We start from the raw sequence: 27,103 nt of genomic DNA, 5'->3' as shown, positions 1-27,103 counted from the left end.
AAAATGAGTCGTTAGCGTGGTTAATATCAAGTAAAATTGCGAGGTGCTCTGCAAATAAGTCCTCTCGGGAGTGATTTATATTCTCTTTTTATGTGGAGGACTGGCCGTTTTCTCGGTCGGACCTCTTGGAACTGAGCAGTCTTAGGAGACTCTGGAGGCGTTTCTGATCAAACCGTTCAGACTATGGAAAGGGCTCTATCATACTGACCAGATCATACCACGAAAGTATCCAGACTCTAGACCACGCTATGATCAGGCTATCCAGACCCTCTGCTCAGACTCTCCAGACCATAGTTAGTCCAGTTAGGTTCTGTGAAAGGGTCGCGGATCACCCCACAAGGCTGAAGTCTGGGAATTGCAGAGACGCTGATGTTGCAGAGTGCAATGGATCTAGCCAAATTATAGAGATTGGGAGAGATTATGAGGGGCCACATTGCTCTGACACCTCAAATTTTTGCAATCTAGATTTGGTTGCTATGCACTCGAAAAAAATGGCTTGTATTTTTTGGAAAAAGTTGCATCAATAGATAGCCAGTTGAACCCGAGAATAATATTCCATAACCATTCAAGCTAAACAACCATTTCGAAAACATTAAAAATTAGGCTACAATATCTTCTCTAAATTATTCTTTAAAAGATAAGAGGTCAAGTATGGCCCTAACAAACGTGACAGAAGGCGTGTGCAAATCTCTGCAAAACTATTCAGGTTAAAATCGTTCTTCTTAAAACAAACTCTGAACTGTCTGATCTTAGAAGAGCCTTCTTTGCACTCTATGAGCTTGACAGCTCAAACGAACACCATTACGTCTAAAGAAGAGCAAAGAAAACTCTTATGATTTATTTACTTTCTTCTCGTTTAATGTTCTTCGGTTCATACAAAACGCGTAGCTTCGAATGTTTGAAGTCAAAACAGCATGTGATTTGACATTTTGTTGATAAAAAGCAGCTAAAACAGCAATTATAGTTGTATATTTGTTAATTGACCATACCTGACTATTATGGGCATTTTAAAGCCATTATGTGTAATCATTATGGACATGCGCACGATGGATTTTTTGTTTATTACTTGTCAAGCTTGAAGATATTCGATAATTGGTTTTTATATTGGAGCTGTTTTTGTTTATTTAATCGCCAACTGAAGCAGTGATTGTTGTTGTTTAGTGCAAGTGACAGAACAGAGTTGAAGAAAGGTAAGAAAAGTGAGCTCTCAAAGATTTCAATTGCCACCCACTGTGCTGTAATTAAATCATTGTTCAGTTTTTTTTTAATTAAATTAACAATAGTCGATAGTTACCTTACGAAAAAATAATTAGGCGAACTAAGAATGGTTTACTAGTCCAAATATAAATTTTCAGACTTGGAAGACAATTTTTGAGAATGTTTATTGCCAGTTAGTACAGACGCGAAAAATAGAGCCAATTTTGAGCTATTTAGTAATTGGATTTCAATTTCCAAAACGTGAACTTTACTTGCAAAACATTAAAAGTGGTTTTTATTTACCCTTATCTGTGCACTTTTTGCAAAATTATCCAACTGATGTCCACAATTTGTGTTAGTGAAGTCCACACGTTCGTACAAGCAAAAAAGGTAGAAAAATTATAATTTGAATCGTATCCAATTATAATCAAAATTTTGCTGAAAAAATCTTTAATTGCACAAATGTAGCCGGTTAGTTTCAAAGTATTTGAAAAAATTAAAAACCCATTTTTTATCTTGGTCAATTGAAACACATAACAAGTGCTAAGAAATCAATGAACTTTTTTCGTCCTAGTCTTTTTCAGGTTTTAATTGACTAATTGTCCACATAATAGTTCGTAGATATGATGATTAATATTTTTGCAAAAGTGGACACTAATTACATTCAAATGAGGATTTTACTTTGAAAGTGTTGTAATCAAAGTCAACATTTTGCGTTTGCGGACTCTACTTTCTAAGAATACATATTTTAAGAGCGGAAATAGACTGTTGCTTAAGAAACAAGCAAACTTGCTGGCAAAGCTGTTATTTTACGGGTGTGTACTAGCCAGTATTTTGGTGAAAGTGTTCAAAAACTGAACAGAAATGCTAGTTTTCGTAGGTTCAGAAGAAAAATTATTTACAGAAAAATTTTGAAAATATAGGAAACTTTTTTACCCAGATTTTAAATTTTATTTTGTTTCTAGATTTTTTTTTGAAATATTCTAAAAGAAGTTTCAGCCACGTTTTATTGGAATTTTCTTCTTTTGCTTATCTTTGTCTTCTATAGGATATCTTAATAACTCTCACTCAACAGATTTTTGTTTTGGACAACACTTTTTCTAAGAGTAATATAAATTTCCTAGTTTCCTCAATAACACACGGCATCCTAGCAGTTTTTAAAACAAACAAGAGCTTTGTGATTAATACTGAATCAAAGGCGGTTGAGCAAGCGTTTGCCTTTAATGAAGCAAATGTTTGTGCTTTTATTGTTTTTGGGCTGTTTTTTTTATTTTTTAGGTCTTCAAAAGGTTCATTTCAGAACTGTCTCTTACCCTGAAAAACATTTGCTTATGTTGGTGCCTTTTCATATCAGCTACAAAAGCCATCAGACAGCAAGAAATACGTTTTGAAACTGAAAACATTTAGAATTTGTTAAAACTTAAAAAAGGTCAAACTGAAAAATTTTAAAGTTGGGACCAAAATTTTTTAAAACCCTCGATTTTGAGAGGAGAAAACCTGAGGAACTCGAGGTTATAGCAAACGGTCCTCAGAAAACAAGAATCAACTTTTGAAACTGGAAAAACTCGGAGTTGGTCACAAATCAAAAATGATCGAAACTGAAAATTTTTGGGACTCCAACCCCCAACTGATTTTCTGAAGGCAAAACCTGAACAGTCAAAGGTCTTAGCACTTGATAAGGGTAAACACTAAGCTATCCATGGACCCAACAAACGTTATGGCATCAATCTAAGGGTGGCTATTAACACTTTTACGGTGCAAAATTACCAATTTTGGATATTTTGTCATTTATTTTTAAACTTTTTAAATAGGCCATTTTATGATACGTTAGGTGTTCATTAAAGATCAAATACACTACATTCGAGGCTTTTAGAGCTACGTAATAACCATTCGCGCACATGTCAACAAACGCAAATATTGCAGTAATTTGACATTTACTTTGTAAACGCTGACTTAACTTGGTTAACCAATTAGAAACAAGTAACAATGATGTAATAAATTATATTGACCTGATTCTTTACATAAACTGAATTGCTTGAACAGTGAAACCATATTCTAATTAGAACCATTAGAAACTGTTACAAAGAGCAGTTGGCTCTCTGCTCTGAGATTCTTAAGCAGCCGCAACATTTGGTCCGCCGACCCGGACAACAACGCGAACAGCAATGAATCTTCAATTGCATTTAAATGACCAGAACAAAATCCTTACGACGGCTGGAAAGAGCCCCGATAGACAACGGAAAACGGCTGACTAAAATCTGTCAGGCCAGCTCAGGAGACTAGAAAATTAGCGAGCTGAATTGCTCAAAATATTTGACAGACATCTTGCTGGTGTGATAAGTCACTTGACTCAGAACAACGATGAGACTATGTTTTTTGAGACTAACGATGATACCGAGAACAAGAGACAGCAACAGAGACAACTCCCGAAGACCAAGTTTTTGGAGAGTTTCGATGCCGACCCCGAACAAAAGTTGGGCGAAAAGAAGAAGACCCTCAAATGGCTATTTTTTAGCCAATACCAAACATACGAAAAAATGAAGAATATCGCAGTTGCGTTTTCAGCAATCTAAAAGACATTTTGCGATTCTACGCTTTAAAGGGAGATTGTACATCGTGTTATAGTAAAGGGACGAACCTCGAAGAAGGGATGGGAACTAAAAATTTAGACGACTCCCGCAAGCGAGCATTGTGTAGCAAAATGGAACTCTTCGTAACGAAATTAGATTCGAATCACGTAGAATTTATAAGAATCGTGAAATCAGATACTCCTTCGGATTGGTTGTCGACTTTAAGTGAGAATAAAGATTATCATTGAGGCATGCTAAAACAGTACGTGCGAGCCGCCGGGAATGGAAATCAAACATCGTTGTTATCCACATTGGCTGGTGATACGGACTCAGACAATACTGTAATTGATGCAGGAAATGGAGCAATAGTAAACCTCGAAGAGAAAATTGAGGTCTCTTCATTACATTCTGCTACAAATGGAAGCAAAAAAGTACTCATTATTGCCAACTCGCGATCATCGAGAAGGCGACAGATGCATGAAATGGAGCTCGCAAACCTCAGAGCTAACAAAAAAGAAGAGCAACGACTGCAAGACTGACAGTTGGAGTTAAAGCAGGAGTGTGAGGAAATAGAATTTTTTCGTCGGCAAGAAGAATTGCGTTTTCAGCAGCAGCAACAACAACCAGAACAGAAACGACGTTTACAGCAGCAGCGACAAAAAAAACGAGAGCAGCAATTACGTCTAAATTTGCACCCTCAGAGCTCGCAAACCTCAGAGCTAACAAAAAGGAAGAGCAACGACTGCAAGATTGACAGTTGGAGTTAGAGCAGGAGCGTGAGGAAATAGAACTTTGTCGTCGGCAAGAAGAATTGCGTTTATAGCAGCAGCAACAAAAACCAGAACCGGAACGAAGTTTACAGCAGCAGCGACAACAAAAACAAGAACAGCAATTAAGTCTAAATCTGCACCAATAAGAAGACGAACTACGAGTGCGGCAGAATGAGCAAGCCCATAAAAAAGAAAGGAAGAAAGCTGAAGCCGACGAAGAGCAAAGGCGCCTGAAAATTGAACTGACAAAAGGAAGTTCAAAAGTATCGGGGTTGCAGGCAGACGACTTGGAAAGTGTTGGATCAAGGCGCAAGCTAGAGAGAACGAAAAGCTGGACAGCTTCAGTTTCCAACTCTTGGCCCTAGACAACCACTATCTCCTAATGTTGTGTCGACCCTCCTAGGACTGCCACACAGGACAGGGATTGAAAACGTTTCAGCGTCTACCCAAAAATTACCCCGCAGTTCCAACCGGGAATGTGACTTTTCTAAACGCAACTCCAAGATGCAGTTCTGACAATTCTCAGGAAATCAGAGATCCCTAAACCAATTAGAGTGTTAGAACCCCAGACGCTTTTGCCCAAGACGACGTTCCAACGGCAAGGAATGTCAGCGTTCCAAAAGTTAGAGTCAAAGTCAAAGTCACAAGTCAAAGTCCCAAGCAAAATTCTCGGAAGAGATTGATGGAGAGCCAAAATCAAACAACGGTGAGCCTAACTAACCCACAAACAAGCTACGGAGCGGGTGGTGATATAAGAGGATTACCCAAACTAAAGTATTCAGGAGATCCCGTGTTGGCAGAATTCTTTGATGTAATTGTGCATCAAAAAGGGCTAAGCGATACTGAAAGGATGCAGTATCTGACAATTAACGTCACTGGCCAGGCACAAGCGGCATTTTGTGGATTGGTTTTCAGCTTACAGGCATAAAATCAAGCCTGGGAAATTCTCTGCAAAAATTTTGGCCGACCGGGAGCATAGTCGAATCTCAACTTAAGAAGATATAAAGTAATCCTCCAGTTAGACACGACTACTACATTGGCATTGTTCACTTTGAAAACGTAGTCACAAACACAGTTAGCTTCTGAATCGGCTTCTGACACGGAATTAGAGGGAGTTCTGAATTCAGTAAAAAAGTAAACTTTCACATCAGCTTAAAGATGGCTACGACACCTACTACATGCAGCAAGTTGACTGTACTCAAAAATTGGTCAGAATTGACAACTTTCATACATTGACACAAATCAAAATGCCCCTTAGGAGATGAGCAGCACTTCATCTTGAGTTGCGAGAAATTTTAGTCAATGAAAATGAATAAAGGCGGAGAATACGTGCAGAAATTCAGACAGTGTTTAAACTGCCTGAGACGTGGCCATTGGTCAAAAAATTGCAAAAAGAGAACTTCCAGTGTGCTCAATTGTGGAACACAACACAACAATTTTTTGCAGAGTGACTTCTCAAAGAAGGAGGCTACAACAGTTACCTCAGAAGCTACGACAGCAGTAGCAATAAACTTCACCCAAAGAAGGCTCCATGAAGTCCTCCTTAAAGTAGTGAATGGTAATCTAAACCCCAGCGTGCAGGCAATGTGTGATACAGTTTCCTCAATTTTTTTCGTGGATAAATCAATCGTATCTACACTGCAACTGCAAGGTCGAAAAGCGTCCTTGTCCGGAACAGGAATCCACGGATCACAAAATGTCAAGACAGAAGTTTTGCCGATTTCAGCACACGAGAAGTCTCGATCACTGACAATTTTTGTTCATGAAGACCTGCAGGTGGTTGCTGAAAATGTAAATCTGCAAGGGTTGAAAGATCGCTAAAGCGGGTTGGGAGATCAGAACTACAACCTAAACAAAGTTAAAGTAATTCCTGAACAAGACTGCTACGTTATCGATCACCCATTAGAATTCAAGAATGCGGACAATAAAACCGTAGCTTGGGCGGTGAAAATGAAAATAGGAAGTGGTCCCCTACCAGCGAAGCAAGCAGCAACTCTTGCTACAACAGCAAACTCAGTATCAAAGGACAAGATAGCGAGTCAGTTGAGTATGTGTTGGGACACCGAATTCTACCTCTGAAATTGTCATGTCACCGGTCATTCGAAAGATGAGCAGAGATCAATCAAAACACTGGAGCAAATAACTCGTTTCACCTGTGAAAGATACGAAGTTGAACTTCTGTGGCGAGAAGAGGAAGTGAAGTTACCAAATAACTTCTACTCCTCTATGGGGCAACTCAAGTCCTAGAACGAAGCCTACATGAGAATGATGTGTTACAAAAACGTTATCAGGAAAACATTGACGCTGACTTCAAAGCCGGTTATTTCCGCAAAAATGAACAAGATGAACTGAATGAAACCAGAGACAAGCTTCAAAGGTATTTGGCACTTCATCCTGTAATCAACCATCATAATCCCGAAAAGTTTAGAATAATGTGCAACGCAGCAGCAAAGTACCAAGGTGTAGCCCTCAATTAAAAACTTCCATCTGGACCAGATATGTAGCGGAGTCTGATTAGAATTAATTTTTGCTTCCGCGAACACCAATTAGCGCTTTAAGCCGACATAGAAGCATTTTTTCTTCCAGTTGCTGTCCCAACCGATGACAGCCGATGCTTATAGTTTCTCTGAAAAGAAGATCCAAAATAGAAGAGAGAAGTTTACAAGTATACAAGACATATTTTTAGGCGAACAGCTTGCCGACTTGGGCAAATTACGCTTCGAATCAAGTGGCAAAAGATAACGCGACAGAGGACCAAAATCTTGTAAATGCTGTCCAGCGAAACTTCTACGTGGACGATTTCATCATGTCAGCCTGAACACCTCAAGAAGCAATCGAAATCAACCAAAAAATTCAAAACCTCCTGAAAAAAGTTGGATTCAATTTATCGAAATGGATAACAAGTGACGAAGGAGTCAAGGCACAGTTCCGAGAGGGAGAGAGATTAACGAAAGTTGTAAAAATTTTTGAGTTCAAACCACAATCATCCTCAATACTTGGATTGAACTGGAAAAGAGACACGGACAGTCTCATAGTTTTTCGTGGATCTGAGCAATAAGTTCCAGCGGAAACAACTCAGAGAATTGTCCTATCTTTTGCAGCCTTAGCAGTATTCTTGTCTTGGCAGTGTTCGACCCGTTTGGGATTTATTCGCCCTTCACCATAAGAATGCGCTTTCTGCCGAAAAGCATCTGGGTATCATTGAGACAGGCATGGGTCAAAAAGTTATGAACCGGCCACTTTCAGCGATTAGTGCCCTGAATTAAGAGAAATAAGGACGATGTCGATTAATCTACTGTATTTGGAAATAAGATGTACAAACTTGCGACTCCACAAATTAGCAGACTCTTCACAAGAAGCAATGTGCGTCGTTGCACATCTGCAAGACGCGGTGACGTTAAAACTTACCTATGTGATAGGAAAATTCCGTGTAGCACCTATCAGGCACACGACAACTCCAACGTCAAAGCTTCAGGCCGCAGTCTATGGAGTTCGTCTCAGGAGGCAGATTTTGATAGAATATGATGTGAAAATTGAAAAAATCTAACATTGGAAAGGTTTATTCACAGTGTTACAGTAGTTACAATCAACTCACATAAAACAACAATTGTTTGTTCCAAACAGGGCAGCAGAAATACTGGAGAGGTCTTCTTTAGACTAATAGAGACATGTCAAAGTCATAGAAAACCCTGCAGATATTTGAAAAAGAGGGATATTCAATGAAAGTCTCAAGGAATCCGGGCGGTTAAACGGGGGGCATTGCTCAAGAAAGAAGAAGAAAGTTGACCAAAGCCGTGGTTCCAAGCAAACGAAGCTGAAGCTGAGCAGGCCACAGGAACTGATCCAGAGCAACTATTAAACCGGAGATTAAACAGTAGCTATTTTCAAATTAGAATCTTCAATGTATACTGCATGGGGTTCGAAACAAAGCAGAAGGGACCTCTCAAAGCAGACGAGATCCATCAAGCAGAACAAATTTTGTTTCGATTTGTTCAAAACGAAAGCTTCCCGAATGTTTCGAAGTTGATAACTAGCAACAAGGAAATCTCAAATGCCCCAAAAAGGGTACTGGAGCATCGGATTATGGAAAGCGTAAGTAGAATCAAGTCGAGATGTGTCAAAAGTCGGCACAGAAACGCCAATCCAATTCATCCACCGATGGCAGAACTACCACGAGAACGATTTCATGAGCATGTTGTCCTATTTATGCATTTCGGAGTTTAAGTTCCTACGACGTTAACTGAAGAGATGGTGCTGTTTTTTCACTTGCTCAACAACCAAAGCAGTACATATCAAAGTTGCACAGTCATTCGACACCGAGTCATGTCTAGCTGCAATGACAAGATTCATTGCAATACGCCGCTACACGAACAACATCATCAATGACAAGGGAACGAATTTCGTTGGAGCAGCCAACAGTTTGAGAGCATTCATGGACGCGTGGGACAAAGCTAAGATTGAGAGTGCCTTAGCGCAGAAAAAAGATCATTTGGAAATTCAATCCACCTGGAGCACCACATTTTGGTGGAATCCGGAAGAGACTAGTTCATAGTTGCAAGAAAGTCATGATTGCAATCTTCGACAACCGAAAACTTACCGACAAGGTACTCAGCACTACAATATGTCTTGTAGATTAAACTTTTAAAGCAAGACTCCTGACAGCAGTAAGTGACGACCCTGAAGACCTGACGGCACTCACTTCAAATCATTTCTTGATAGGAAAAGAAAACGCGAGTGCTCCATTCATTCCATGTAATTAACGCTACCATGATCTGGGAACGCCTTTCAAAACGGCTCAAGCCTATGCAGACTTGATCTCGAAAAGATGGACCCGCGAATACCGTCCACAAAGGAACCAGAGGTCGAAGTGGTCAAAAGAGCATGTGCTAAACCTGAAAGAGGCCGAGTTAGTATGGCTAGTAGATGGCACTGTGAAACGTTGTGAGTACATACTGGACAAACTTTTGAGATCTTTTTTGCCAGCAACGGTGTTGTGCGATCAGCGCGAGTCAAAATTAGCGCCTGTTTTCTACGGTGGGGTTTTTGAGATCAAAATCAGGACCGGCGATGTTGGCGCCATTGCAAAGCAGCTACAAAAGCTATCAGGCAGCAGGAAATAACCTTTGAAACTGAAAAACTGAGAATATGTTAAAACTCGGAAATTGTTAAAACTGACAAATTTTTCAAGGTGGGACCGAAAATTTGTACAACCCCAAATTTTGGGAAGGGAAGCCTGAGAAATCCGAGGTTTTAGCTTAGAGTTAGGGTAACTTTTAAACTATCCATGGAACGAACGAACGCTATGGCATCAAACCCACAATTGTGGCTTTTACCACTTATGTGGTGCAGAATTGGCATATTTTGATATTTTGTCAAATACTGCTGAATTTTTAAATAAGTTATTTTATGATACGTTAGGTTTTCATTAAATATCAAATACACAACCACTAGGCATTTCGAGCTACGTAATAACTATTCGTGCTAATGTCAACGAACGCAAATATTGCAGTAACTTGACATTTACTTTGAAAACGCTGACTTAAATCACTTTACTTGATTAACCAATCAGAAACAAGTAACAATGATGTGATAAATTATTTTTTCCTGACTAGTTACCTAACCGAATTGTTTGAACTTTGAAACTATATTGTACTTAGAACCAATAGAAACTGTTAGAAAGCAGTTGGCTCTTAGATTAGACTATAATTTGATTCCTCAACAACTTTAGTCTCTTTTGCTACGTTTTGCTCGACCGTAAGATCTTGCGAGATTCAAGTTCGTTGTGCTTTCTTGACAAGACGATAGCTACTTTTCCAACACTGACTGAAGCCTTAAAAACTTCAGCACCATATTGAACATAGTTTATCACTATGGATTTTCTTAATCAGAATTAAAGTTACAGTCCTTTAATACGCCCGAGCGACTTATTGCTTCATCGAGATTATTAGTGAGTTGAACCCAGCAAAGAACCAGGCCGGCGCAAAGCTCCAGAGCCGGGCTGTGATAATTCGTTTCGCTGAGATTCTTGAGCAGCCGCAGCAGCCTACTTGCATTCAATTTTCATTTTGACTGCTCTAAACGTTTTTGGCGGCACTCTTTTGCACAGCTTAATATTTTTTTTATTATTATTGTTGACTTCAACAAGTTTGTGACGGCAATTCTGTGGCAGCAATATCGTCAAATTTGTATTTAATTTTATTCAGTGGATATGATTGAAAAAATTCTTAACTATTTTTATTCAGCGGACACGTCAAACTTGTAATTATATATTTTCAGTGGACGCGATTTAAAAAGATTTTTGAAAGCGCTTCACAAATGTTATCATACGGGTTGAATATTGGGAACAATATTCCATACCGTATATAGTTCGTTTTCTTCATTTTAACCTTTTTTTTCCAATATAGTTCAAAACATGATCATGAGTTAATTTGTTTACAAGACAATTTGAAACTTTCTGTTCATGTAGCAAAGATTGTGAATTTCATGTCGTTCTGCGAAATCAATCTGTGATCATTTTCAATTCCTCGTGTGCCGTAAATTGTGGATACTTTCATTCCCTAACTTCACTGCTACAGTTCTGATTTAATTCAAAATTTTCATTCGTTTTTCAAAATAGAGATCAGAAATCTATGTTGTCATTTGCGATGCTAAATCCAAATACAATTGTAGAAATTTCAAAATCACTTAAGTGTAAGTAGTAAAAGCAGCACAAACTCCATCTCTAAGTATAGAGAGATCATTTGCAGCGCAATTTGACTAAATAGTAAATCAATCAGCGTTACATGTTGCGGTCAGCAAAAGACTCCAGAAAAATGCCTCTTAATATAGATGCCTTTTTGGGAAAAAGCTACAGTCACCCCACCTCTGTCACGGGAAAAGTGGACCCAGTAGTGGAAACATGCTCTCTCAGCAAAAGAAGGAAGCCAACTGGAACCCTCTGTGGAGACTAACAGTGGGACAATTGAGACCAGAAGGCTACATCTTTTCTATATCTTTGTGCAGGGACTGTGGACATGTTGTGGTCGAGCTTAGCTGGCTACAGGTGGATTGATAAGCCGGGGCTTGGATTTGGGGGTGGGGATGGCTGATATGGGTTTAGGGGCTGAAGGGGGGATGAACTGCTCTTCATACAATGAATTTGTGTCCGAAGTTATTTTTGTCAAATGTGTACTTAGAATATACTTGACGAAAAGCAGAATTTAACGCTCTCGAGGCTTTACCTGTTAACCAATTTTGGGGGGCAAAAGGGTCCGGCAAAAATTGGTGAAGCCGAATATCGCACAAAAAGACCACATAACTAATGTATTATCTGCAAACTTTGTTTGAGAGTAATTCAGAAGTGGTATTTCTTTTATTATCTCAGTGTTTTCTGTTTTTTTTTAAGTTATGATATTTGTTTAATTATGCATAGCTTCATCCTTTTTTTAAAAGTAAATTAGGACTCACAAGCTTAACGGTTGTTGCGAAGACTGAAAGGAATAAAAACGAAGTTAAAGATTTTTTCAACTGATATTTTTCTCAAAACGAATTTCAGTCGTCTGTTTATCTTTTGTTTTCAATTTTGCAATGTTGCAGCATTGTGTATTTTTTGGCTGAGAAACTCAATGGAGGGGCTAAATTGAGCAGGAAAGAATAACTGGTAACAAAGAGGCACGTCAAATTTTTTGTTTTTGTCTCGGCAAAAACTGTTCTGTTTGTCCTGTTTTCAATATCTTGAGCGGTTTCTGTACGTTTTTAGCCTGATTGGTTTCTAGTTTCATTTCAATAGCTGTCAAGTCTGTCAATTTTGTGCCGTTTTAGTGAGACTGAACTGCGATTCATGGGAAGATTTATGAGGTTAACCAAATGATTCCTTGATAAGAAGATGAAGTTAGAGATGTTCTCAACTTCTTTGTCCGAAAAATTTTTATGTCTTTCCTTTATTTCAAACATCCAATTTTAGGTGAAAATTTCTGCACATTTGTTTAAAGCGAACTTCTATTAATCTAAAAACTATAAATTTTCAAAGATCATTTTAACCTACCAAAGCGAATTGTTTCTCAACTTCTCTGTTTTCGAAATTTTGTTGTCATCAATTTGATTTCAAATTTTTGCGATGTAAATGGGAGTGTTTACACATGACCGTAGATATCATTTTGTCTAACCTTCTAGGATTCTACTGTTGTCTCAAAGTACCCCCTAGCGATCATCTGCAACCAATTAGCATCGCAAGCGTCAAACTAATTCAACACAATCAGATATCACGCAAACATCTTAGCATGTTATGACTGGTTGTAATGAATCGCTTATTTTATAAGTCGCCACTTGCGTTTAAAAGCTATACCCTTTCTAATTACAAAAGCCGGCCAGCCACACTTGATTATAAAATTTATTACGTTTCATTTACCAGTTTTATTGGACGTGAATTTTATTTGAAAGTGGTCTCAAATTGCTATTTGTTTGAAACTGACCTGAATAGTGGTAAAAATGCCTGAAACGTTGTATGCAAGTGTTCGTAAACAGTAATTGACAATTGTAACCAACAGAGCACTTGAAAGAAAACTAACGAAAAGCTAACATTGCCCAAATTTATTCTGATTTATTGCCGTTTATTATCATCCGAAGTTCACCCGCTGGTTAATAATTACAAACAGCTTTAACTTATCAAGAATGGCAGAGCAATTTTGAAAGGTAAGCAGTCCAACCTAAATTGATATTATCTTTGAATTTGAAAAGAACAAGAGGCCCTGAGAGACTACGTAAATATTTTTGGAGGTAAGTTTTGAAATAGGTTCTTTTAGTTCACTTGATTCTGAACAACATTTAGTTCCCCAGATTGAGGTCCCAGGAAGAAGCAGGTATGTCCATACCGAATATGAAACGCACGAGTGGGGGGGGGGGGGGTGATGATATCGTAATGAGCTTGAGCAGCATTTTTAGAAGAAATAATGCTTTCTTTATTAGTGTCAATGTGGCACATTGAATAAGTTCTTTAAGGTAGAGTTAATTGGCCAATTTTGCTTTAAGAGCTGTTTAAAGCCCAGGTTTAAAGTCTAAATTTTGCGGAGGAATAATTTTGAGATTGAAGTGGGGGTGAAATGACTGAGCTGCGGAAGTACTGTAAGCGGTTTTTAATTTTTACAACTTATTCATGTAATTTCAGTTCAATTTTAGTCACTAAATCATTAACCATGAATTTTATTTACCCAATATCAGATCAAAGTTTCAGTGTGAAATATCAGACGGCTAAGATATTATGAGGTTTTTAATGATATAGGGGTTATGAAACCGTGGTAAAATGAAAAGGGTGTAAAGATGAGAGACGTGAAAAAAAAAACACGACACCGCGCCTATCTCTGTCTCGATGACTGACTTTCTAGAACAAATGCGAAACAATTAATTCATAAGTTAAACTTTTAGATCGTTCCTAATTTGTCTTGTCAGATCACCTTTTGATCTTTTCCGCTCCAATTAATCATTTTTAAAAAAAAATGTCTGATTTTTGTTTTCCAGTGGTGTTAAGCGTTACATATTGTCAATCTTTTACTAATATAACATTGCAGGTTATTTCAGTTTATCTCATTAGAACCGAGTTTTAATCATATGGACATTTTTCTCTCTCCCTTTACCCGTTCCCTTCTCTTGTTGGGGGGGGGGGGGGGGGGGGGTTGGGTCACGTTACTGGTTACGGAGGAAAAATGGGCAAAATTAGGGCCACGATTCAAATTACACGGTGTAGGGTGCCCTGACTGTTTGGGACGCAAAAATTGCTGAGCCGCAAAATTTCCCTTTTTGCCCGATTATACACCTTTACACCTTATTGTACTAAGGGAACAAAACTGGCTTTAGATAATCCAGCTTTTCTGTTTTCAAGGGGTCGCTGTGATCAAGCTGCCAGCTCTCATTCGCACACATAAATTTATTACTATTGACGATTTTGCACGTAATGCGTGTTCATATTTTGTTCATGTAGAATGGTATGTTAACAAAAGGTAAAATTTGATATGACTACATTTTAAGACTGTTGAACGAATTATTGGCCTTATTGTTCCGATTACAACACAATTGTTGTGATTTATTTCAATACAACCCAAATTTCCCAATTTACAATTACCCCCCCCCCCCCCTGTTCCTCTTTCCCACCCCCTACTCTAGGTTTCGCCTTACCCCCTGTGTGTCCTTGTTCCCTCAATTGGGGGCTTAGGGAACAGAAAATAGTTCCTGAAATAATTCAACACCGCTTCAATCGTGTTATAATTTCCCGCGGATTATTAGTACTTTTTCTCTCCAAGTTAGCCCCGAAGGGACAGAAATAAATCAATAAAGACAGAGCTTTATCAGGGAACTGCTGTTTAATATTATTTGTTTGCTCAAGTTAATCGACAATTGCTGACAGCACCAGGAAATATTTCCCAATAAAATCATTCAAAGTTAGTTAACTAAAATTTTCAAAATATACGACTGTTTTGAAGTTAATTTGACTACTGGTTTCCGCTCAATTAACTTCGTGCCTTGAAGTGAAAAATTGACATGTTAGTTGGACGTTTTTCATTAAAATAAATTAGCCCTAAGAAATTTATCCTCGGGGCAATACTTGTTCAATCTTTCGACATAATTAATGCGAGGATATCAGAAATTTCAGGAAATAAACGATTTTGTTTGTCTACGATAGCTCAAGTTAGTCATTTTATTTATTTCTTAAATGATATAAGTATGACCAAATTAAAAGTTCAAGCCCCCTTAAATTAATTTTAGAGCAACAAATTAGGAATTGTGATCAACAATTACCATCTTTCAAAACGTAATTATATATTAAAATTTAGGCTTTAAGCAGCATAGAATCAAATTATGTTTGTTTGAGTGGGGTGCATAGTTTTTTCTGCAAGAGTTTGACGCAAAAATATATTAGAAAATTTCACAATAAAAGACTATATCAAAATTGATGTTTGATATATTTTTCAAGAAAATTGTTGTCTTTTTGCAAAGATTTGAAAATTGCAAAAAGTTGAAGAAAGTTGTAAAATTTAAAACTTAGCTGCCAAAAGAGCATATGTTTTTATGCTCTCAAGATTTTTTGAGAATAAACGGAAGACAAGGAGGCTCAGTAATATGCGTTTGCAGATGAAGTTCTGACTCTTCTCATTCTCAGTTTTGACTTAATTGTCTACCCAACGAGGAAGAGATAGAAAACATTCAAATTTACACATTTTGCTCAGCAAACCACTAACTGAACAAATTAACGCCATATAAGACGGCTAATGAGACCTGCCATTCACCAGAATACGAGACAAGACAAAATTATATATCAAATAACAAACATTAATTACACCCGAAAGTCGATGTCTATATATAAAGTTAAATACAATAACAAAATTAAAATGGCATCGAACACTACCTCAACGGTACCAAACAAGCTGTGTTGCATAAAGAAGTCATGGGAACTGCCCTCAGTGAGACTCTTTACCAACTCCAAAAAGTGGAAAGGCTAAACTTCAAACATAATTTTCTGTCGTTGAAAAAAAATACTTTCTAAGTGATTAAAACAATTAGTTATCAACTGAAATCATGAAAAGTGTTAATTTGTTCATCATGAGGTTAAATTGTGAATGAGATTGAAAATGAAACCACTTCATTTACACCTCTTGAGGAAGCAATTGAGACATGTTATTTTCCAGAAAAGGTCACGCGACTACAAAAAGAACGAAAATGTCGGTCAATTTTGAGAAAAAAAAATTTAACAAGAAATCGTTGTCGCAGCCGTTAGAGTCATAAACAATTTACTTAGAACAAAGCAAAGGTTGAATAGTCCACCATTAATCTTTCAACGCATAAAGGACTCCTTTTTGCTGCAAGGAAACAAAAAACCAACCTCACAAAGGTCAGGTATCCAGAAATTGCATTTTAAAAAGAAAATGCAGTGTTAAAGCCTGCAAAAAATAAGTCGAAAAGAAAGCACTAATAAAGCTAAACGGTCAGCCCAGTTGGAAATTTGATGCCTTTTTTATTTACAGATACTAGCTAAATTTTGACAGAAGATGAAAATTGACAAAGTTCAGAAATTGATTGATTTGATTTCAACAAATTCTTTTCCAAAACCACAGAAAATATAAGCTTTCAACTAAAATCAAAATTAGATCATCTTGACCCTCCTTAGGCTTGATATTAGTGAAGCTGGTTCACAAGGATACAAAAAATCAAATACGGAGAGAACTCATATTTCAGCCACAATTTTACGAAACAACTTAATTGAAACCATGAAAACTATGAGACATTATAAACCATATAACGGAAACATGTAAGCATTAGAAAATTGTTGTATTGTTAAGTAAAAAAGTAATTACGCCTGAAAAAAATGAGACTAATTAAGAAGATGAAAAAATCAGGAACAAAAAAATAGTTACAAAAATCCTCTTCTTTTTTGTATTTTTGTTAGTTTGAAAGTCAAAAAAGCCTTTAGCTAAAAACTGCAATCTTTAAATCGTTTCAAATATACAATTAGAGTTAGGCATTGTGATCTTACATTATCTTGAATATGATGTATAATTACAAAGGACGACATATACTCTTAAATATTTTCCGAATAAACAAAAAAGAACCTCATATAAAAGCAAACATTTCAAAATCTTATGTCACATAAAAATCACGATTGAGCTGCATTTTTAAATTGACATAAGTAAGGTAAGAATGAAGTTGACAAAAGTTGTGTCTTTACAGGTAGACAGAGGTAAGTTAAAAATAAGCAAAATTCGAAAATTCACTGACATTCTCTGAAAAAAATATTTGAAAGATATTTAACCTCAGTTAAAAGCATGCTTTAGTTTTACCTTTAACGAACAAAGAACTAAAATAATTGATCATTGAGACTAAATCAGGAGACTGTAAAAAACAAATTTAAGCAAAATACAAAATTCAATCTAAGCGTACAAAAATGATTTGCAAAACAATAAAAAGAACGAGCTCGTCCAAAAAACCTAATGTATTATATGTTCATTTGAGCTCTCTGTGATGTAAATGGGATTTGCATTCATTAAACCTTGACTCGAAAACTTTCTCTTCGGTAATTACTGTTCAAATTATTAAAAGTACAATTTTCTTTAAAAAAAGATCACGCCGCATTTCAATCCGAAAATTGTTTAGGTCACGAATTAAACTGCGCGTCTAAATAAAGCACTTCATTGTCCCAAATTTTGAAGAAATAGAAAATTTTTAAAATGAATTATGTGAATATATAAGAAGTGACCGATGCATTTTGGATATGTATCAGTTATTTTACCGGAAAACGGGCAATATTTTAATTAAAGAAATCTCTTATAGGAGGCCGACGTAAAAGTAACCTTCTTTTGTAGTTTAGAAATATCGTGTTAGCAGTTTTCAGATCTCTTGGGCATATTTAAATAAAGTGTACTAAAAAGCAAGTCAAAATGTATTTTAAAAGCAAAAAGCAGCAATCTTCCTTTATCTTCAAAGGTAAAAACCAATGACACTATTGTTAAGAGTTTTAACAAAATTTTAGCAAAACTGGAAAAACCATGAAGAAAAAGAATATCAAATAATCAAATTACTTTTATATTTTACGATGTTTGTTTCTGTGACGACCACTACATCTAGTTTGTCTGGACCTTGCACAATGTTCTTAATAATTTGTCTTCCGTTCAGATTTTAATTGTGCGCAAGGGATCACACCATTTTTCGCTTCCACTACTAAATAGTTTTCAGTGATACCTTGTAGCAATGATCTCAACTTCTCTCACACAGCAACCTTACTAACCATGTTTTCGTTTCTTACTATCACAGTTAGGTTTAAGCGATTTGTGTTCACAAGAGACTTTATTTGGAGTCTGGCCAATTCACCACTCAATAGACAACTTTATCTTCTTGTCTCGATTTCACGTGCGTGACTTTGTCGACTTTCGAATTAGCATACCAGATTTCGTGACATGAGTGCAAGAGCCATTTTTAAACAAAGTCCCACCAATTATCGCTCAGCTCCCTTACTTTGAGGGCACTATTCAATGCTCTGCCTCAACAACTCGCGTTTTAGGCACTTGCTTGCGCTAATGGGAATTGGACTGGAAAAGAATTCAGAACTAGATGGTCTTCAGTCCACGGTGGCCTTTTCAGGGCCCACTCCTCTGATTGTCCACTTTTCTAACTTCCACTAACTGAGATAGCGGTAGACACCCAGGCGTCAGGCCCTTCCTGAAAAAAGCTTCCAGCGTAGCATTGCATTTCCGAGTCCCCTAGATTACCAGACGTAAAACCTTTGCCACTGAACTAGTAAATATGCGGTGAAACTCGAATATAGTGGATATGGTTTTTTTACTTCCTACAGAAACTGTTGGGGAGTGGAGTTCATAAACTTTTGCTCTGCCATGTACCATAATAAAAATGAAATTTACAAATAGCAATTTTTTAATATTTGAACTACGTTTAGTTCTATTTAGCAAGATGAGCGCCAATTATAGCCCCCTGTTTGTTTAGCGGGAGAGTAGGAGGGTGCTGTTCATTAAGTAAGTCATTTTTTTTTCAAAATTGTTATTATAGACATTTTTGTGATATAATCAAGTTTTAAACAAAGAACTACCAACTGGGAGACATTTATTTCTTTTTTGAAAAAATAATGGCTCTGGCGCGGCCTTGCATATAATATGCATTAAAAATCTGCATGTTAAAGTCGAACACTTTTAAACTCGCAAAGAATTATTTTGGAGACGTTTTTGATCAAATTTATTGACAGAGTTTCTCTTTGACTAGCCTATTATACACGACCGAATTTTTGAAGGATTTATTTAATCCATTTAGGATATGCTTTTATTTTGTTTACGTCAAGCAAGCAAGACAACAATAAACTAAATTGGTATAAACATCTTATGAAAGATTAATTGTGCTTTATGATTTTGAAGTTGCTTTGTATATTCAACTGCTCTCTTCAGGTAAATTGTTTTTATTTACGCATTTCAAAAGCAAACAAAATGCTGGAATCATTTTTAAACAAATTTAAACGTTGTCCGTTATAATAGTTCCAGTTGATGGGCTTTTAATGAATTTAATGCGTAATACTAGGATATGTTTGCCCCGGTTTGTTTTCATCTTGCCTTGATGTCTCTTTTGTCGATATGCCTCGTCTGTCAAAATATGAAATTCAGCAGAAAAGATCGGTATTGTGCACTCGCAAAATTTTCAACCGAAGACAACAAATAGTTTAAATCGGAAAAATGGTTTGGTCTTGATGAATATTGTCAGATATGTACCGGGATTTTCGTCTCAGAGCATTTTTGTGCTGAATCAGCATATATCAATAGTAAAAACCCGAATTCAGTTCTCAAACATTGCATATCAAGTGCATTTCAAGTTTCTTTATGCGCAGTTTTTTCATGCACCAAAATTATGTCGGAGCAGAACAGTCTCATACTTTTGTAGTTTATAACTAGTAATTACTGCAGTAGTAAACATGGTCTTTATACTTAAGCTATTTTGTAGGTAATTACCACAAAACTCATTTAGATAAGTCGTTGCGCCTTGTTACGCAAATTAAATGTTGCAATTACCCACGCGGAAGCTCGAAGTTGCAGGTAAGGCAAACCTTGTTGGCGGGAGTTAAGCTGGACCTTGTTGGCGGGAGTTACTTTTTTCATGCATTACATTGCAATCGAAAAGCAAGATTACCCAATGTAAATTGGGACATGAACATAGTACTGGCCCTCCACAAAAAACAGAATGTCTTTAGACTGATTCAGCGCTGATTTTCTCTGTAACCAACCTCCGGGTATTTCGGGTATTTGGTTACGCATATTATCGGACAGATTGATTAGTATATATTAATTAATTTCCAGTCCCAATCGTTATCTATATGATGGTTGCCCTTTTTCAGAAGTTAGGAATAATTCAAAAATAGAAATTTCTGCCCTATTTTTCCATTTTTTGTAATTTGCATTCATTAAATTTATACATTAATTTTGTTCCAGCAATCTTCCAGCAAAAAAACCCTGAAATAGAGTGGAAATCTATTCTGAAGTCCAATATAGGGAGTTGCAAACTAAAAAAATCTTTCCTCAGAGGCCAAGAGTTGCGGAAAACTGCAATTTTGCATAATTTTTTGGTTTATCTGATGAAATGGCAGAATGTGCTTATTTATATTTTTGCACAGTGGACAAAATTCAAGCAATATTTCGAAATTTTTGCAGCATTAAATGCCTAAATAATCTTAAGACTACAAAAGGAATGCTCAAACAGATGGAAAGGCAATAAATTAGAGCTTCAGTCAAACAAATCCGCTGTTCAACAGCCAACTGAGCTGAGAGTACACAAAGTTTGACGTTTTATGTAATCTTTTATAAAGCTAACTCTAGAAGAGTTTTTAAACACCAGATTTTTTTGTGTTTAGATTTCAAGACATCTGTAAAAGTGTTTAATTTGTACATGAAGAACTGACTGCTCTAACCACTTTAATTTGGACAATGCACTTTAAGGCGTGCGTATAGCAGATGTAATCTTTTTTGTGGGTAAAATTTCAGCTTTTGTGCATAAAAAAATAAGCATTTCTTCTTGTTTTCATATTTAATGTACAACTTCATTTTTTGTAAAATAATCAGTTATCAATTTGCAACCAGATCACGAAGAGAAATTAACCAGATAAATTTCTAAGATAAAACATTTCCATTTTTTGAATAAATTTTTCACACCGAATACACGATGTGCTTTTTGTTGAAATGAATAACAGTGCACTAAATTTGTCCAGTCATATTGTATTTATTGCATGAACAGATCTCCTGCAAGATGCAACAAAATTATACGTTTTTGTACTCCATTTATACATTTTTTCCCAATTGCAGTCGGACAGCAACAGGTGTTTCAATCTGTAGCAGTTAACAGAAAACTGTTGGCAGGTCTTGTTGTTCCGACCCTCTTGAGGGGGGGGAGGAACTATATACTCAACTGGGTTTTTTTTTGTTCCGTGAATTTTCGCCGCTCGATATATTCATCGTAGAGAGTTGAGACTGGTATCATTAGAAAGCTCGTCCAGCGTAGAATATGGAATTAAAAAGTTTTTTTTTAATTTTCGTTTTTTACAGGGAGTTATCGAGGTTTAAACTTCTGAGAAAAGAAGAGTGAATTCACGTTGTTTTTATTCACATTTTCCGAAATTTTTGCTTAAATTTTCGTCAATTTTGCTAAAATTTGTTATAATTTTTATAAATAGTATCGTTGATTTTATTTTTGAAGACGAAAAAGCATTGTTGATTGTTTTGATTTCATTTTTTGGTCAAAAAATCTGGATAAACATTTCAAAATTTAGCCTTTTTCATCAAAAACAGCACGAAATAAGCTACTTTTGTCCACTTTGATTAAATTTGCCGGCAGTAAACCCCCAAACAACACTCATACAATCTTTGTAGACTCAGAGGGGGAATATTTCTACTTCAGAGTCCGCTGAGAGTGCACTGTAGTTAAAACTTTGGCGTTTTCTGCTAACTTTACTCGTTGATTATCAAAAATGCAGATTTTATTTTGAGTTTTCAACTAACAAATTATCTATATCTACAACATTCGAAAAATCAATTGTTCCTAACTGACAATAAGTATTTACAGGGCTAGTTTTGGGCCATTCTTGGACTGTTACAATCCGAAAAAAATCGGGTTGTAATCAGTCGGTCTTTTTTTAAAAAAAAAAACTTTTTTTAATAATAAAGAACAGAACATATCAAACCAAAGCTCAGGAGTGATAGGTCCGACCAATTCGCTTGCTAAGCAGCTACAAGCTAATGCATTTAGTTTTTTAATTGAAAGTTTATGGTCGTTTCTTTTTTTAAAAATAATTGACTTTTCAATAAATAATAGCTTAAATATTTTTTCCTCTATTTTTTTCTTAATTTGTACAACTTCCAGCTTAGTGTCAGCAAAGAAAGACTGCTTCTTTTTCCTACTGATTTAACATTTAATCTTGGTTGCAGTTTTAAGCCTGAAGTTATTGTTTTCTGGCTTTGATACGACAAGATTTCAGATTTTTGTTTGTTTTGATATTTGCCAGTTTTTCACGTATTCTAATTTTGTCACATTATCAGATTATTGACAGTTCTCATGTCACCTTATTTGCATTCAAAATAAGGCACAATTGAACATATTAAAATCCTGAAAGATATATATCATGGTTCTAACGGCCTCGACTTTTTAAATTTATTTTGTCTCTAACTGTCATTTATGATTTGTCGGTTCGTTCATATGAAATTTCCTGTATAGTGATAGCTTTCATTGGCTTTTCATGGAAGAATAGAAGAACCGATAGTCTGATATTAATAGATAGCTGATGGCTTTCATGACTTTGAAAACAATCGTTTTCCAAAATTTAAAAAAAAAAAACTTTTTAATTTCGCAATTTTTGTTTTTTTTTTATGTTTCTTTTTGTTACTTAATCTCGTTAGTTAATTACAGGTCAAATATGACATATTGGGTGTCAAGGGAATAAAAGGGATTGGTGTCCCAAAATCTTTTTTCTAAAGAATTTGTTATGACCTTACTGGCTTCGACATCAGTTTTTCACAAAAAAAGTAAATTAATTTGATTTTTGTCATATTTGACGTTCTTTTTGTTGATGCAAGAAATATTCTGGATAATTACAGGTCTCGAGGGCTTTCTTTTTACGAATAAACGACCCGATTTAAATAGCTCTTTTGTAATTAATGCCTTTTATGATATTGAATGTAATTTTGTTTCGAAAAAAAAATCAAAAGTATTACATACTTTAGCACTTCGCTTTTTTTGTCTACTTGTTACCTAGTGTTACTAATGAATGGCCACGTACTACATTATAGCTGTTTGAAGAAGGCGCAATCAATTATATTTTGTGTGCCAAAATTTGGCTTGACTATTTTGACAGCGTTTTCCGGCAAGTTTCAATTGAAATTTTGTTTGTTCTTTGTTGTTCTTTTTAGCCGCTTTAAAAAATGAATAAGGACAGGTCCTAATGCCCTTCTATAGAAGCAGTGGTAATCATAAATTTGTGGTAATTTTAATTGATTCCTAATGGAATTTATTACTTTGAAGTTAACTGTTTAAAAAAAATAAGTTAATTTTTTTACCTACTGTTTTTGTTCTTTTTTGTACAATTGTTACCAAACCATTTTATGGACTGGTTGCATATGTTTTCTGGTGATTTATAAGTTATTTTTGTTTAGTTTTAGGTTTATCCGACGGTATGTTGACTTTGCTATTAAATTTAGTTTTTAAGAGGGACATAAATTTTTTGATGTAATTAATGTTTGTTGTTGTTGTTGTTTGATTTTGCTGTTCGTCTTGACTCGCTTTCTTAATATTGAGATATTACAGCCATCTAATGCATTAATATTTACTCCACTGAATTATTTGCTTGGAAGGCTATCTTATCGTTCATACAGAATTTTTTGGAAAAGACTTGGGCTTTTTCGGGATTCACAAAAAATAATTTTTGGGTTTTTCTATCTGTTCCTCATTTGGTAGACAATTATGCCAAAATTGTGGATGGGCGGGGTCGGAACCTTATGTGCCATCGCACATTATCGAGCCGCCTTGTTTTCTATTATTTTTACTGTTCACTTTTCGAGCAGTATTGCTCCGTTTTGGTGACAATGCCTTTTTGGCGTCCGAAGTTTTCACTTGTTATCACCTTTGCAGTAGAAAAGAGGTCAAGCTATGACTGAGGTGGAGCTATGATTGAGTGAGAGCTCAATCTTACATTGACTGCTACAGGGAGAGAGAGAGAGGAGATTGAGCCATCAGTCAATGGCATGCTAAACACACTTCTTGCATCTCGGTTATCTTTGCACACTACTGAGATATAATAACAAATGTTTTTGCCGTTTTTTCTCGTGTCCTACTACTCGTGTCCTTTCTCGTGAACTACTGTTTTATTAAACAATTTTTGTTTTTAAAGAAAACAGAAATTTGTAAAATAAAGGGTAATTAAATGATCTGAAAAAACAAACGATTGTGATTAAAAAGTCACAATATCACCATAGATATTCGATGTGTGACCATTTGCATGATTGTTGTTTTTCTATAGAAAAATGAAAATATCCTTACCTAGATGACTTTTTGTGACTTCATTCCTTCAGAAACAAACAATAATCTGTTCCTACATTGAAATCTGTCTACGATTCACGATACGAGAAAATTGTCAAATGACTCGAGTGTTTTGTCAAATGAATGACTTCAAATTTATGCAAAAATTGAAAGCTATGAGATGCTTCAAAGTAAGCGTTCTGACAAAAAAATACAACAAATATTTATCCTTTTAAAGATATTTTACGTCACATTTGTAAAATAAAAGGTCAGTTTGTAATCATATCAGCGGATTTCGAGTCGGTCTGGTGCATGCGCTTAAAACTGCTTAAAGTTTATTCATATTGGTTCAGTAGAACTAAAATGCCGCAAACTAAGTATATTTTTGTTCATTCTTTTTTCTTCGTCAATCTGCAAAATTTTTCGCCAAATCTTACTTAAAATGAATTTCTTCAATCGCGGTCCCCAAATTATCAGAACTTTTTGGCGTTCCTTTCATAGCTTTTATTTTATCACATGAAGTGTTAATGCCTTTTGACTTTACTTTTCAGTTTACGTTTCATCATGAATTGTTTACTTTTTGAAATTTGTTCACTTGTCAAGTCCTGAACAATAGTACATAATAAGATTAGGGTGTTTGTTGTGATTTTAGCTGATTGGATAAACAACTGCGAAGACGAAGAGGTATGGATTAGAGTTGGATGGTAAGACAGTCAGTAATAGAAAACAACAAGGAAAAAGCATCAGAGCGGAGAGAGAAAAAGAGGGAAAAATAAAGAATACCTTTGGGACATATCACCCCGTATAAACAATATACATATCTCTTCTTCCTTGTTTACCACTGTAGTCTATCCTTACCCCCTTATTCCCTGTTCATCACGCTTCCCTTCCCTTTATTGTAACCCACAATTCACCCCACTAGTCAAATTCCCCTCAAAATTTTTCCATAAAATGCTTTATAAACACAGTCACTTTTACCATTATTTACTCATATTAACTTCCACAGTTATGAGTTATTAACTTGGCTGGTTATGACTTCGTTGATGACGTGCGGGACAGCCTACTTGTTAAACTGTTTCATAGTTAGCTGGTCCGACCATACTTGATTAGGGTAAACTTTCAATTTCCTTAAGTTTCGGGCTTATCAGAATTTTTTCTCAAAATTTAATAGATTTATTCCGATTGATAAATTTTGTCATAAAGATTAGAAATTGAAGCTTGCATTAATCATAGTCAGACTAGTTGTCTAATTCTGTTTTAATATTGATTTATCCTAAAACTTACAAAATTTGAATTATACTCAAGTTAATTTATGAACTTTCTATTGTATAACTTGCTCAGGTAATATACTGCCAGTAACCCTAACCCTGGTGGCTGCCTAATTCAGAACTGAATCTTTATATTTCAGTGGTAGCACGAAGATTTGGGTCTGAACCAGGGCTATTTAGACCCTTCTATGTGCATTGGAAATACAAAAAAAAACATCATTTTGATATGATCAGTTAACTTGGCTATGATCATTAAACTCGGCAGGCTAAAAAACAAATTAATAGTTACTACGATTAAGGGCTGAAAATTGTGATATCAATCCTTTATTGTACATATAAGTTCATCCAATTACATATATGCTTCAACTGTTCAAAATGTCAAAGTTTTGGTTTAAATACTAACGCTTTTATTTTTTTTTTGCTTTTTGTGCATTGGCAATTATAATTTTCTGCTGAAAGTTTTTTTCTTAAAGGTTGAAAAAATTTTCATTAAAGTGCAAAAAAGCAACCAATTGAAAATAAGCTAATTTAGGTTTATGGTTTTATTGATTGCTACTGATAGCTTGAAAAAGTAAAAAAAAAACATTAAACAGTAACAAAAAAAGTAACCTTAAAAAAGTAACACAGAAAGTAACAGGTTGGTTCTGAAATAATCAAAAATTTTTGTGTAAATGTCTCATAAGAGGCAACTATCATGAGACAACTATCATAGTTTACTTCAAAAAGTAGTTCTCAGTTTTCACAGGACCAAAAAAGACATTCAATTAAAAAATGCTCAAAAAATGTTACAACGGATAGTGTGAAATGCTCAAAATTACCGTCAGTGAAATATTTTCAGTCAAGGCACAAAATGGTCTTCCAAAGACAACAAAACTTTTTCAAAAAGTAGATGTCCTAGGAATGAATCAAGACATGTGATTAATCTTAGACTTCACCCCAAATGCAACACTTTTTCTAAAGTTTTTCCTCGCTTTGTTTAATTTTGTTTTGAAAAATATGAGAAACATGATGACAAAAGTCTGGCCAAATTGTTATGAATAACTACTATTTGACACTGGCTTCTAAATTGGTGGCGCTAAACAACAGTTATCTTTTGTTTGTCGCATTGGACCGATTTTCACGTTGTATAATTATTATAACAAGAAAATCAACTCTTTGCATCAATTTGGTGCATGGGTGGTTCCTAATTGTGATTAAATGTACATCTGTTCAAAAATTTTATCTCTTATCTCTTACTTTAGAGTAAAAATGTGAATTACATTAAAAATATGAATAATAAATTGTC

General features: G+C 35.6%; 1 long non-coding RNA gene across 1 annotated transcript; it reads left to right on the top strand.

Annotated features, from left to right (window-relative positions):
• Positions 1–792: 792 nt before the first annotated feature.
• Positions 793–26,035, top strand: LOC142352275 (uncharacterized). Its single transcript, XR_012760997.1, has 3 exons — positions 793–1,190; positions 12,689–13,207; positions 25,203–26,035. It is a non-coding gene; the product is annotated as an uncharacterized LOC142352275 (long non-coding RNA).
• Positions 26,036–27,103: the final 1,068 nt, after the last annotated feature.

Source organism: Convolutriloba macropyga, chromosome 13, assembly GCF_964194025.1.
Source record: "Convolutriloba macropyga chromosome 13, txConMacr16.3, whole genome shotgun sequence".
NCBI classification, from domain to species: domain Eukaryota; kingdom Metazoa; phylum Xenacoelomorpha; order Acoela; family Convolutidae; genus Convolutriloba; species Convolutriloba macropyga.
The sequence above is the reverse complement of the archived record's forward strand: the minus strand, read 5'-3'. Positions and strand labels throughout refer to the sequence as shown.